Source organism: Cupressus sempervirens, chromosome 3, assembly GCF_028749045.1.
Source record: "Cupressus sempervirens isolate cs-2001-9-10 chromosome 3, ASM2874904v1, whole genome shotgun sequence".
Taxonomy (NCBI): domain Eukaryota; kingdom Viridiplantae; phylum Streptophyta; class Pinopsida; order Cupressales; family Cupressaceae; genus Cupressus; species Cupressus sempervirens.
Genome location: NC_143120.1, coordinates 835,502,335 through 835,517,455, shown reverse-complemented (window position 1 = coordinate 835,517,455; position 15,121 = coordinate 835,502,335).

Genomic DNA, 15,121 nt, shown 5'->3' with positions numbered 1-15,121 from the left:
AGGAATTCATCTATGGAAATTAAATTCAATAAAATTTAAAGCTCAAAAACCCAAAATCATAGAAATCACCTTAACAACTTTCATGACAATGCAAACCTCTAAATGCATAGACATGCTAATTAGTCAAATCACATAATGCAAATGAGTTCAGATTTAATAATCATTGAAAGGTTTACTTTGAATAATCAAATAAGGCTTCGTCGACCATATATGGATGACTTTGGTAAAATATGAATAGTTGAATCACTAACTCTATGTGTCATTGCTAGGGATATAAATCCTGCACACTAAAATACATGATCAAGTACAATTACATATAATAAAATAGCCAAAGAAATAAATGCATTAAATAACTAATTTAACCATTTATTCAATTATACCTAAATAATCCATTTACATCACTCACATTTGCATAAAGCATAAAGAGACAAAATTGAAGTAAATAACCATAGCACAAAATCCATCACATAACATAATTATATATATATATATATATATATATATACAAATACTAGATAATCAAGTATCATCATAGGCCCACTGTCATCTCAAAATGGTATCACCTTGCAAATATGATAAACTAAACAACATAGCAGTAAAGCATCTATGGTACTAAAATCAAAGTATAACATCTGACCCTCAAGTCATCTCAAAGCACATTAAACAAGAGTACTGAGTATCTCTCAAATCAAAATGAACAAGGTACAGATTGCAAACACATTAGGTACTACACCTCTCCCTTGATTGGTCCTCCTTCCTCTCCAACTAGGGTTAGAGACTCTACCCCTACTGAAATCACCTCTTCCTAAATGCCCTTCTTGTTTTTTAGTAACCTTATTGTCTCCTTGTGACCTATGGTATGATCCACTTCCACCATAGCTTCTAGCTCTTCCATCTTTTCCCTTGCCTCTTACTTTGAATTTTGAGTCTCCCTTCTTTTTATTCTTCTCTTCCACCTTCAAATCAAGTTGGAAGCACTTATGGACTATTGTAGGAGTCCATAAATTGATCTCTTCTTTTATACTCCATTTCAAACCCCCTAAATACCTATCCACCTTAATGACCTCATCTTAAATTGCACTCTTGAACATAAACACAACTTTTTGAACTCTTCAGTGTAAATTTCTAGTTCCATGTCTTTTTTATTCTAACTTTGTCTCTTCTTGTGTAGCTAAAACCTCATAGTCCTCTAGTAGGTTTTGCTCTTTCACCTTTGTTACAATGGAATTAAAGTTTGCAATGGTCTTCTTTCCCACTTTTTCCCTCTCTTCTTGGAGGTACTTCCACCATGTTAAGGCTTATCCACTTAGCCTAGATTTGGCTACTTTAACTTGTGCTTCACTCACACCTTCACATTCAAAGTGATTCTCCATTCCTTCAACCCATTCCATCACCGATCTAGGGTCCATCTTCCCACTGAACAAAGGAACTCCTTCCAGGGCCTTCACATCTAAGGATTTGATGGATTTTTGTAATGGGTCTTAATTTATAGGAGGTTTAGGTTTAGGGATAAGGTCTTCTTCATCAACCTCCTCCTTACCCTTACTACTATTTTCACCTTCTTGATCTTTCTTCTTAGTTGCCTCAACAACCTCTTCCAATTTGGTCTTCATTTCTTCTAGAGCTTCTTCAAGGATTCTATTCCTCTCCTTCCACTGTCCCAAATCCTTTTTTTAATTGTTCATTGCTCACCATATTTGAATTCTCCAACTAACTCTGTAGGCTAAAAGATCTACCCACAAATCCCTGTCTTCTTGCTCTAATACCATTCTGATGTAATCCTAGGTTAAATTACTTCTTAGTATTTACCTTCCTAAGGAATTTATTAGGATTTATCTTAGAATATTAGGGTTCTTTTGATTCTCTATTCTCTAGAGGACTTCTATAGCATCTTTCAACCATTCACTGCTTGTTTACATCAATGCTTGTAGTTCCTTTTTACTAAAATTTCTCTTTAAACTCACTAGCCAACCTACTTCTTTAGTTTTTTTTTGACCATTTTTTTCAAATTTGTGGAGTCAAGGTTCTTACAAGTGATACTAGACTTCTCTTGGACTTCTAGACAAAATCTTACAAGGTATCATCAAGCTCTTTGCTCCTAAGTCAAAACTGCCACAAAAAAGGATACTAGAATTAACCCTCCTGCTTGAGTTTTTGTGCTTTAGTCTTAATTTTCTCCAAAGGTGATGTAAAAAAACCTAATATTCAAGTACCATTTTGGAAAATCTCAAAGAATTTTTGGGTCCCATCTCTAAGATGTTCATACACCCAAAAGAAACTTTTGGCCTATATTTAAGGATTTCACAATAAGGATGACAAGTCTCTCTAGGGCATGATCTTTCCCTCTACAAAATTTTTCATGAAACTATTCCTCTAGTATATGTTGACTCTAATCACCCCTCCTCATTTTTAAACACTTGGTTTGAAGTATCAAACACTTTCAAACCCCAAAAACTCTCTCCCAATGTTGTGATTGCCTAACCAAGTATAGCAGACTTGGCTAGGGCATCACTTTTACAAAGCTTTACATGCTTTCCATGGCCTTGAAACTCACATATAATATGTACATTGTCTCTACTTCCATGTCTGCTAAATCCATGAAGAACTCATGGTAGGAACTCATGGGGGAGCCATTATTTCTTAGGTAGCCAAAACTAAAACAACACATGTGATACTTAAAAACCTACTTAGATGAGCACTTAAAAACTTGAAACTTGAATAGAAAAGAATTGTACTAACAAAAGAATCATACATCCAACATGATATTGAATGATTCAATACATTTTTCTATATAGGCACTCTATATTCTAAAAATTATGTAACACTAAAATAGAAAATCATGTATTCAATTGCACAAAATGACATGTTAGGAGTTCTAAACCATGCAAGAGGATTAAAACATGCCATAGAGGATAAGGTAGGAAAAAATCACACCTTATTAATACTTCTTATGGTCCTAGACCTATGCCCCTAACACAAGATACACTTACAAACACACACCAACAAAATCTACCTAGTAACTTCCACAACCCAAAAAGATGACCTTTACAAGGTCCAAACTCACCCACACCCCTGACTTGGCTAGATTCAGTACGTGCCCAAAAATCCAAACCAAGTTCCAAAATTGAAGGGTTTGACTAGGTTCCCCTACACAAACTCTCCATCCATTTTCTATTCCTCAACACCCACAGTTTACTTCTTGAATTTTTTTTGTTGATTTTCAAATTTTTTATCTTATTCAGGTGGGGTGTTGGGAGCCCTTTCATTAACATATATGAATGTACTATAGTCTTCAAGTTCTATCTTCATTCAACTTCATTCTTTTCTACATATTCATCAACTTTCACATGCACACTTTCCACAACTTTGTTAGTGTTAGAGTTCAAACACTTATAAGTTTTTCTCTTAGTGGAACAACCTAGAAATATGCCTCCATCACTTTTAGTATAAATTTTTCCATTTCTATTATCCTTAAGGATATAACATTTTCTTCTTAAAACTTTAAAATACTTTACATTAGGTTCATATCCATACCTTAGTTCAAAAGGTGTAACATTTGTACCTTTCTATACTTGCACAATGTTTAAAGTACAAATAGTTGTACTTATAGCTTCTCTCAAATATTTATGTAACACATTTTTCTCAATCATCAGTATTCTAGCACAAGCCATGATTGATCTACTTCTCTTTTCACTTATTCCATTTTGAGGAGAGGTTCTAGGTGTTGACATCTACCTTTTGATTCCTCTATCATTTTAGAATTTTTTAAATTCATTGAAAATGAATTCTCCACCTTTATCAGATCTTAGACACTTCAGACTCTTTCTTGTCTCCTTTTCAACTCTATCCAAATACCACTTAAATAACTAAAAAGCATCATATTTTTTTGTAATAAGTTCATCACAATCATCATTCTATAATAGTCATTAACAAATAGAATGAAATATTTGTCACCACAGTAGCTTTGATTACCAATAGGTCCACATAGGCCAGTATGAACTAATTCCAAGATATCATTAGATGAATATGTCTTTCTCTTGAAACTAGACTTGGTTATTTTTCCCAATTGATATTTTTATAAATAGTATTATCATGTTTCTTCAATTTTGGTAAACCTCTTACTCTCTTCATCTTACTAATGCTAACCAAATTGTCAAAATTTACATGTGACTTAACCTCTTGTGCCATAACCAAATATCTTCAAATTGTGCAAATAGACATGTCTCATCAAAAAAATCCAAATAGAACAATTTACCTCTTGTTTGATCACCACTTCTAATTAATTCCCCATCATCATCAAATATCTTGGTCTGTTCATGATGAAATTCATATTTTTAACTTGATGTGTTCAACTGTGAAACTCTCAACAAGCTATAGTTAAGTCCTTCAACCTAATAAATATTATAAAACTTTATCTTATCATTTTGTTTTATTATTCCTTTACCTATCACAAGACATGGTACATCATTACCAAAATTAACACATCTACCTTGTATGGTCCAATGTTCTCAAATTTACTTCTATCACCAATCATGTGATCTGAATAGCCACTATCAATTACCCATCTATCACTTTCATTTACATATGAGATTAATGTAGTTTTCTCATCTTCATCAAAATCTTCTTTCATAGCAACATAAACAACTTCTTCATCATTACTTTGAGATTCATTATTTGTTTCTTCTTCAACAATGTAACGAGATTTCTTACCTTTGTATTTGGAATCTTTGTTTCTCCTATTGTTTTGGCCATCTCTTCTTTTTTTGCACTTTCTTTCCTTTCTTTCATCCTTGTCTTCTCTATCAGGACATCTTGCAACAATATGACCAACTTTGTTACATGAAAAACATATTATAGGAAATTCACCTTTATATTTTCCTTTGCCTCTTGGAAGTCTTGTACCTGTAAGTACTTCAATCTCATCAAGTTCATCATTAGAATTATTACTATAACTTTTCACATGTTTTACTTTTCCTTTCTTGTTAAGAACCAAATATGACTTAAAAGAAGATTCAATAGTAGTAGTAGTGAAATTATAAAAAATTGACATTTCAAAAGCAATGAGTCTACCAATTACACCTTCTAGAGTAAATTCATTACTTGGAGTACATCTTAGCTTTTTATTGTAGAAACCCTAATAATATAAATAGGAAGTAGAATTCTCAATACCTTGATTATAATAGTTTCATCATCAATATTTCCTTCTGCTCCTCTTATAGCATTAACAACCTCTTTGATTCTTTCACAATACTAAAATATATTTGATGTAGGAACATCGAGCTTGGATTTTGGTGGAGTTATACTTTTTATGGTTAGGGATGTGTTAGAAACACATTGGAGAACCTTTCCTCATGATTGCATAGAGATTGGATGGATTGAGTTGAAGTTTGAGTTGTTTTTACCTTGCTACTAGAATTGTGTTTTCTAGTTTTTGGGTTCCTATTGCAGGCAAGGCTCTTCAAGTATTTAATGTTAGTTTTTGGCATTCTAGGCTAACTTGCGGCTTATATTGGTATACTTAGGGGTTGTGGTGAAGTATTTATTCATTTATTTATGAAAGAGTGATTGATTTAGAGGAGGAGTGAGTGTGGGAGTAGCTAAAGGGCGAGTTTTCTTGAGTATGTGGACAAAGTGCCCAATGTGAGGTAGTTTATAGTAGGATTGTGATTAAGTTGTGAGTGTGTGGATAGATGATTGAATGTGAGAAAGTTTACACTTGGATCTTGGATAAGTTTAAGAAGCTCTAGTAGCTGCAACTTGAAAACAAGGCGATTTCTCGGTGGGATTGTGAGCACAAGTTTAGATATTCCTTGGAGGTTTCTACCAGTGTGTGGATCTAGACTTGCTAGTGTTTGGGTTGGATCTTGAGGAATCTTGTAGACTTTTTATTGTAATTGCTATTGTATTTGGTCGTAACTAGGAAGGCTTTATAGCCTAGCACATTGCATGTAATAGTATTTTATGAATAAATTATTATAATTTGGTATAAGATCTTGCATTCTTGTTTCTTGTTGTTGTGTTTTTGTTGTGTGGTTATATAGCTGGGGGCTCATCTCTTTTGGGGATTATCCTTGTTATATGGTATTAGAGCAAAGGTTGTTCCTTAGCACGTAGAAAGACCACTGAAGCTAAGGCAATTTGCATCAGGACTTGGGTTGGTGAAGTAGATATGTGTTGATCTTGATCTAGTAATGAATTTTTTTTCTAGAGTCCTAGATCTCTTGGTTGTGAGATGGAAGATCATGGTTCTCAATTGCAATTGTAGAGGGCTCGTAGATGGATTGATGAATGCAAAGATGGAAGATTGATCTTGTTGAGGCATGATCGTAGAGAGCTTGTGGATTGCAAATCTATGGTCCTAGACTTGTGATGTGGTTCCTAATTGTTCATGCAAGGTGGCAAGTTGTGATATGACTTGCAAAAAATTTAAGGTTTTCATGAGGAGCATGGTAAGGATTTTTCACAAAGGGTTTACAAATATCTTGGGAGATGGCTCTAAGAGGATTGGACCCTGAGATGATTGTAAATCTCCATGATATGCTAGAAAGGAGGTTTTTAGAGATGTCTACTCAGTTTGAAGCTAGTTTGGCTAATCAAACTAAGAAGGTGGTTTCTTAGTTTGAAACTAGTTCAACTAATTGAGATAAGGACAAGATGAGGAAGAAATTTCATAGATGTTTGTGGAGCTAGAGTCTATCGATCCAAAATAGAATTGCTTAGCCAGTTAAGAGACTTGTTCATGAGAGAAGATGGCATGACAAGGTCAAGGTGGAAGAGGTTGGTTTTGTTGATCAATTTGCGAAGTTTGATACAGAAATTGTAGAGAAACTAGAGGTTTTTGCTGAATATATTCCTATCCTTGTTGATACTAGGATAGAGGTTGGTTTTCATGATCAAGTTGTTGAGTTTGACATGGAAATTGCAAAGCACTTGGTCATGGATGATCCAATTGTTGTTGGTAAAGAGTTTTGTGTTGTAAAGTAGCTTATTGTGAGCAATGAGGTTGTTGGATTTGAGAGTTTGGCATATGTTAATAAGGAGTTATATATTACTGCTAATATGGAGTTTGTTGCTGCTAGTGTGGACTCAATAGTTGCTGATGTAGATGAGGGTTTGTTGATGAAGCATTATGTTTAGTTTGTTCTTGGGTGTGAGCATGTTGGTTGAGTTTTTGATATGTATTTGATTCTAATGTTTCAGTGGATGAAGCATAGATGGTGGATTTTTATATTTTTTCTATTGGTGGATTTTTAGATTTTTTCTATTGACTTTGATGAAGTGAAAGCCTTTGGTAAAAATGAAGTTGGTTGCATGTCTTTCTTTGGGCATTAAAGTATGGGATAAACTTTTCTATTTACCTAGGGATTCTAATGCAGGAGCATCAAGCTTGGATTTTGATGGAGTTATGGCTTTCATGATTAGGAAAGTGTTGGGGACACATTGGATAATCTTTCATCATGATTGCATAGAGATTGGATGTATTGAGTTGAAGTTTGAGTTGTTTTTACCTTGTTGTTGGAACTATCTATTCTGGTTTCTGGGTTACTGTTGCAAGATGTGTAACTAATTTTTTGAAACGAACGAGAGGATACTCCTTTTAGTGATTGAAGAGTGCCTAGGTGATTACTTGTATCAAAGGAGAAAGTTTTAATTCCTTATAAGATGGGAGATATGGAAATTCTAATAGATTATCAATTTCTAGTAGTTTTGTGTGATAGTTTTCTGCACTTGACTTTTAGGATGGATGCACACTTATCCTTTGTGACTAAGCCTTGACATATTTCTAGAGTTGTAAAGGACCTAAATTTCTACCTTTGGTTTGAAGCACAAGTTCTAATTCAATCAAATCTAGGATATATTGTGATTTTTCTCGGGTATCAATTTCTGGATAGCTAATTTATATTTACAACAACTTGTGGTTCTTCAAGTATTTAATTTTAGTTTTTGGCATTCTGGGCCAACATGTGGCTTAGATTGGTATAAGTATGGGTTGTGGTGAAGTCTTTAGTCATTCGGTCATGAAAAAGTGATTCATTCAGAGAAGGAGGAGTGAGTGTGGGAGTAGCTAAAGGGTGATTTTTCCTAAGTCTATGGATAGAGTGTTGAATGTGAGATGGTTTATAGCAAGATTGTGATGAAATTGTGAGTGTATGGATAGAGCACTGAATGTGAGGTAGTTTACAATTGGACCTTGGATAAGTTTTAGAAGAGCTAGTAGTTGTGGCTCGAAAACAAGGAGATTGCTTGGTAGGCTTGTGAGCACAAGTTTAGATCGTCCTTGGAGGTTTCTACTAGAGTGTAGATCTGGACTAGCTAGTGTTTGGGTTGGATCTTGAGGGATCTTGTAGAATTATTATTGTAATTACTAATGTATTTTGTTTTAATTAGGAAGGCCTTAAAACCTAGCACATTGCATGTAACATTTATTTAATGAATAAATTATTATAATTTGCTATCAAATCTGGGATTATCATTGTGTTTCTATTGTGTGGTTATATAGTTGGGGGCTAGGACATCTCTTTTGCAGATTCTCCCACCTTGCACTATGTCAATATTCTCACCTTCTACCATTCTCATTTAACTAAACTTTCCTCTTAAGCTTTCTAATTTTTCTCTTTGGAAATTCTTGTATCCTCCATAGGTGCTCTTCAATGTGTCTCACATTTCTTTAGTAGCCTTGCAGTTTTTGATGTCATCAAATTTGGTAGGGCTTAGGGCTGATGCAATCTCCAACATAGCTTGAATGTGTTCTTTTTTTCCCTTTAGTTGTTGAGCTTAGAGAACCTATTGTTATCTCCACATAAGCATTGTTTGCAAAATGTATTGCACCATCACTAATTCTTGCTATATGTAGCCTAATCAAAAAATTTCACATAGGCAATCTCTCTTTGTTCAACCTTGGCACCTCTGTTTTGTACATCATGATCTTTATCTTTGACTACCTTCAAAAAAAATTCTACAAGCACCTACACTCTAATACGAATTTTTAGAATGATTAGAATAACTACGAGGGGGGATGAATCAGTTATCAAAAGTCCAAATGTACCAATTGAACAAAAAAACACAAAAACAACTTTAGATCTTAACATTTAATAACTTGAGCTCTATAGTAAATTTTTAGTAATAGATATTAGTAGTTAACTATCTTAAATATAACTATCTTGCAAAATGTAAACATCAACAATAAATCATCACAAATAATATCCACACAAGTTTGAGACTGGGATTTAACATGGAAACCCAATTTGGAATAAAAAACACCAATAATGTGTCATTAGTCTTTTCACTTTTCTCAAATAAGCTATGTTAGGAGCCAACATTGTTAAAGTTTACAAAATACATTGTTAAATATGATCTTGGAAAAGGACTTAATCAATGTGTTAGGAGTGGCCTTGTTAGAGGACTTCAAAACATTAGAATACCACCTTAATTAAAGGATTTACATATGACTATTAGGTCAACCTTGATTAAATTATTTCAAACTAATACAATGCTTTTAAAGTAACAAAATGTTTTGATCCAGAAAATATAATTCACTTTGCACATTTAGATCTTAGTTTGGCTCAAATTTTGATCTAGTGACTGACCTTCATTGTCATTTCAATCTATAATTCAATTGGAAACCCTTCAAGAAATAACTCTTCACCTCTTCTCATCTCTTCTCAACCTTATTCTTAATTTCTCTAATCAAATGTATTAATATTTTCTCCAACTCTATTAGGTTAGCCCTTGTACCTCATTATGTAGCTAATTATGATCTTTTATCTCTTAAACACCACCACAAATCTTAGGGTTAGGTCAAATTCATTGAATCCTTCCAATATTTTGTCTCTACCTTTCTATTCTACAAAATTCTCCTTGAATCCTTGCATATAAATGTACAAACATGGATTTCATTGATTTTAATTTTTATGTCATCCATTCTAGTCTTCAACACACTTTACATATTCCAAGAAATCAACTGTGTTGGTTGGAAATTAAAATTTCTCATAAACTGTCAAATTTTTTGGTTACCACTGGATTTCTTAGTCATTACTAACTCTCTTGTTTTGTATGTATACAATCACTTAGTCAATATTGATGCTCAATCAACACTATTTCTTCTCAATGCATACTAATGCTCAATCAACACTACCATCACTCATCATAAATTACAAGTTCCTTGATCTTCCTCTCTATTTCTCGATCAAATCTATGCATTTTTTATATCTTTGATCACTTCTTCAAGGCTTCAATATAGTTATCTTTTCCACTCGTAGCATGATTAAACAATCACTTTATCTTGTCAAATTCTAACTAATCGAGTGTCCATTGTAGCTCCTTCTCATAACTCAACCTTTCCTCTATTTTTTTTTTATGACCAACTTCTGAAATCCTCTTCATTAATTGTGTGTGTGTGTGTGTGTGTGTGTGTGTGTGTGTGTGTGACACTCAAATAAGAAACTATCTCACCAATAAGGTTTGACATCAATAGCAACATAACAATTGTTCAAATTGTAGTTTCCAACATGATCCACATACATTGTTTCCTTGCACAATCATTAAAGGCTAAGAGCTTCAAACTTTCCTAGTACATTGTTTTGATTGTGCATTTTCTATTTGTAATGTCAAAATATATGTACATAGTTTAATTTGTATTTCATGAGCATACTTTTTATTTTATCTCTTATAAGGATATAATACTTGTATTAGTTCATCATATTACATTCCCATTTTAATTTATTTAGAGTTTCCTTTAGCAAAGTTAATCTCTAGATAAATTATTTAAATTAGAAATCTTCCCCCATCTTTGCATATGAATATCGATAAGGTAGTGTAAGGAAGATTTTCTCTAACTAAAGGTAGAAAATTTCTTACTCTACATTTTGGTGAACACAACTTTATTATCGATATTTTATATCTATTTTGTTAAGGATTTGATGTATTTGATAAGATATTATTTGAATATGATTTTTACATATTAAATGAAACCTTGGATAACTTATTGGGCACATCATATCATGATTCGAAGTCCACCAACAACCTCCTTTAAATGAAAAATTCTTGTTGGAATCTAGTGAGTCAATGAATATCATTATTTCTTAGTCGTAGCCTCAAAACCCAAGAGAATTTTCATTTGCATGACTAAGATTCTATCCCATCACCCAAAAATGTAAAGTCCACACATGATGAGTCACAATAAATTTGTTATTCAAACATATTTTCCAAGTTTTTTAATTATAGGAATGAGTTGTATAACACCATCTCTCATACCTATAATACTCAAAGGAACAAGAATAATATCAAGCAAATTGATACAATTTTATGACCTCCTCAAACCCCCAAATTCAAAACCTCACAAACCAATGATTATGGATTGACAAACTTCATGTTACTTGCGCAGATATAAATTTTTTATTTTCTTTAGACAAACCTAATTTATCAACAAATGCTACAAGAAAATCTTTAGAAGATTCTACTTCCTCTAAAAATATGTTATATGTGAATTTGTTAAAATGGATCATATTTGTCCAAATATGATGAATATCATATTTTACATACATGAAGTCCCACCTTGAAAGACAAGGTATCTTAAAGATCCATTGATTATTTTAGTATAATGTAAAATTGTTGTAGGAACAAGAGTTATAAATGTTTAGAATAATTTTGGGGAGTGGGGGAGGCAGGGGGTGGGCGGTGAATTAGTTACTTAAGGACCATAAGTACCATTTGAACAATTAAAAATCATTCACTATTATGTTTATCTTGCTATTGCTCACTCTCTACTACATTGCTAAAAAAGATTATTATCCCAAACATAACATACTTTGCTAAATATAAAATGTAAAGAATATAAAGAATTCAACACAAGTTTGACACCATAATTTTATGTCGAAACCCAATTTGGGAAAAACCACTAGCAACATGTCACCACTTTTTCACTCTTTCAAAGTGAGCTCTATTAGGAGGCAACCCTATTAAAGGTCTAAATAAACACTGTTTTTTATTAAGGAAAATAGGCTTTAAAAAGGCCCTAAAACTCAAACAAAAAAATTATAGTCAAATAGTGCAACAAAAAAAGCTATAGAGAGCCCAAAAAAAAAGAATGAACAACTCCCTAAAAAAGAAATAAACAAGAAAAAGCCAGGGAGAGATGCCAAAAAACCAAGGTAGCCCACAAAAAGCCAGGGCACTTAGACAATGTTTCTCAATATTTCAGAAGCATTGATCTCGAGCTCAATCAACTTTCCTACTACCTCCTTCATCTTAGTAAGCTCCTGATTAGGGGTCATGGTATCTCTTTTCCTAGTGCTTGATCTAGTTTTTTCCCTAGCTCCTTCATCAAGAGTCTTGTCCCTAAGGCTGGTGTCTGGATCTTGCTCCCTACAAATGTTCTCATTGTCCTTGAGGGTGTTAGTACTCTACTCAACTATGCCTTGCATAGTCCTGTCCATCTCAAGAGTTCTAGTATTCACTTCGTCCACTCTTCTGTCCATAATTTTTTCATCTTCACTAACCCTATTCCTTAGGCTATAGGTCTCCCTTTCTAGAGTGCCCAATCTATTTTTAAGGTCAAGCATTTCATGAAAAAACCATTTAGTATTTTTTTAGCTATCCACCACACTATTTTTTGTGTTTTTGAGAACTTCCATGTCTGGGTTCTCCCTTGTAATGTCACTAAGAATAACTAGACTTGGATCGATTAACTCCTCAAGCTAAATTCTTCCTCCTCATTTTCTCTAACCTAGGTTCTGATAAGTTCCCTTTTGATACCCAACTTAGCTGAGGCATGGTGAAAGTTCCTCCACACCACTTTCCTATCCTTCCCTATAACTAAACATCTATAAGTGGTAGTTCCCACATCCTCATAGGCCTATTTAGGTTTCACCCTATCAATGGGGACTTCCTCCACCTGCTCACTTTCCTCCCCCTATTTCTCCTTATTATCCTTTGAGGTATTCTTTTTGCACTTTCTAGTCCCTGTAGCCTTCTTCTCTCTACTAGTTGGCACTTTAATTGTTATGGTTCTCTTGCTCTTCCTTCATTTCTTACCTTCCCCCTCCCTGATCTTCTCCTCTACCTTTGCACTTTCACCTCCCGTGTGCATCCCTTCATCTCATTCATTATAGCCCCTATCTGAAGAGGTGTCAATATCCTAAGTGGGTTCAAAGAGCACATTTTTATCCTTTCTATAAGTGAAGGTTTTTTTTGGAGCCCCTCTGTAGGATATTTGAGTCCTCTGAGTTTGTATACATATCAATACTTTTCTCCATATCCAAAGGTGAGTACATCTCCTCTGACTCATCAGAGTCTCCTTTGATTTTCTTGCTCTCTTTCTTGTCTTTGACATGTTTAATGATAGAAGTAGCTTTAAAGTATTCATAGGTTAACAACAATAATCCCTCATGGAGTGTTGGGTTCCTTGTTTTCTTATCTTGATACTCATTAATATTCTCATTCAAGGAAGAATAAAGGTAAAAGGGGATAGATATTTCCACCCCGTACCTAAAATGGTTGAGTAACACAAAATGGTATGTGAAAATGCGATCAAACCTATTGTCAAGAGTAATATACTTGATGATGGCTTGAAGCATGAATCTCCATAGAGGATTGATAGATTTAGGAGGTAGTGGGTTCCCTTCTTCACCAACACCTGTTTCTCCTATCGGTTTTTCATGAACTCCGTGACCACTTACCCAGAGACCTTATGGTTTCTATAGAATTCCTTTCCTATAATAGGGATTTCAATGACATGGGAGATGATTTCTTTTGTGATAGGGAACTCCACCCCATCGATTTCAACCATACCCTCGTTCCAATTTTTGACCATGCTTTTGGTCACCGAGGGTTTCCATCCATGAAGGCACTTGATATAGCTAGTTATTTTACCCTTCTTTAGAATGTTCCACACCTTAGTTTTTCTTTTCCACTTTTGGGCTTCGTCCTCTAGCTCCCTTCTATGTTGTTCCCTAACTATGGTGTTCTCCTCACCATTGTCTCTGTAACTAGTAACCTTCTAGACTTGCAAGTAATCGTCTCTCCCCATTTTCTTACCACTTATTTCCCCCTTGTGAATTTTTTTACTTCCCATGGCACTTGACATGGGTTGATGGATATTTTAGATATGGAAAGTATAATAAATATTGTACTTCCACCTCACAATTCTACATATTCCCCATAAAAAATGATAATCATATTAAGTTCACCCATGTTAGTATTGATCTTAGCCTACAAAAAACTAACTTTCATTATGTCATTTAATTATTCCAAATCTACCTGGGATATGATCCCTCTCGATGACTTCATTTACTTCTGATGGGATGTCATTTCCATTCATCCATCTAGCCACCTTGTTATGCTTCATAGCCCAATTTTCCAACCTATCTGGCACATTGTTGGCCTCATAGTACTCATGTACCATGTAGATTTTTTCAAATGTAAGGAGGTCCTAGATACATTTACCTATAATATTGGTAGTAGTCCAAGTTATCTTATTTCTTCCATTAAGGCAATCAATAATGTTTTTAGAGTCTCCTTCTAACCAAAGAAACTTCACTCCCATTTCTTTGGCCAACTTGATAGCTTGATGTGCCACAATGGCCTCAACATAATGATTAGTTTGACTCGCTATGGGGGCAGTGAGAATATCAATACCTTTCCCATGCCAATTCCTTATGATGCCACCAACCCCGACCTTTCCCAAGTTTCCTTTAGCAACCCCATCAAAATTAGCCTTGAACCAACCCTCAGATAGAAGGGACCAACAACATCCCTCTCTTGTATTTGTGGCTCTAGTTTGAAGAGTAGGAATGGGGCCTTTAGAGTTGGTGAAATTTTCCAATAGAGCATTGAATCTTTTATGAAAAACCACCTTCGAGTTCAACTCCTTATCCCTGAAGGTATGGTTGTTCCATTCCTTATAGACTCCCCAAAAAACATGGGGCAAGGCCCATAGCCATAAAGTCTTGGAATCCATATCATCCAATCTAGATTGCCATTGGAAAAAGAGCTCTAGAATATTGGAAGGAAAGCACTAGGACATATTTAAAAAGGATAGGAGAAGAGACCAGATAGAAATAATGAAAGGGTAGTGTAAAAACAAATGATCTACACTCTCACTATTATTCCTACATAAAATACA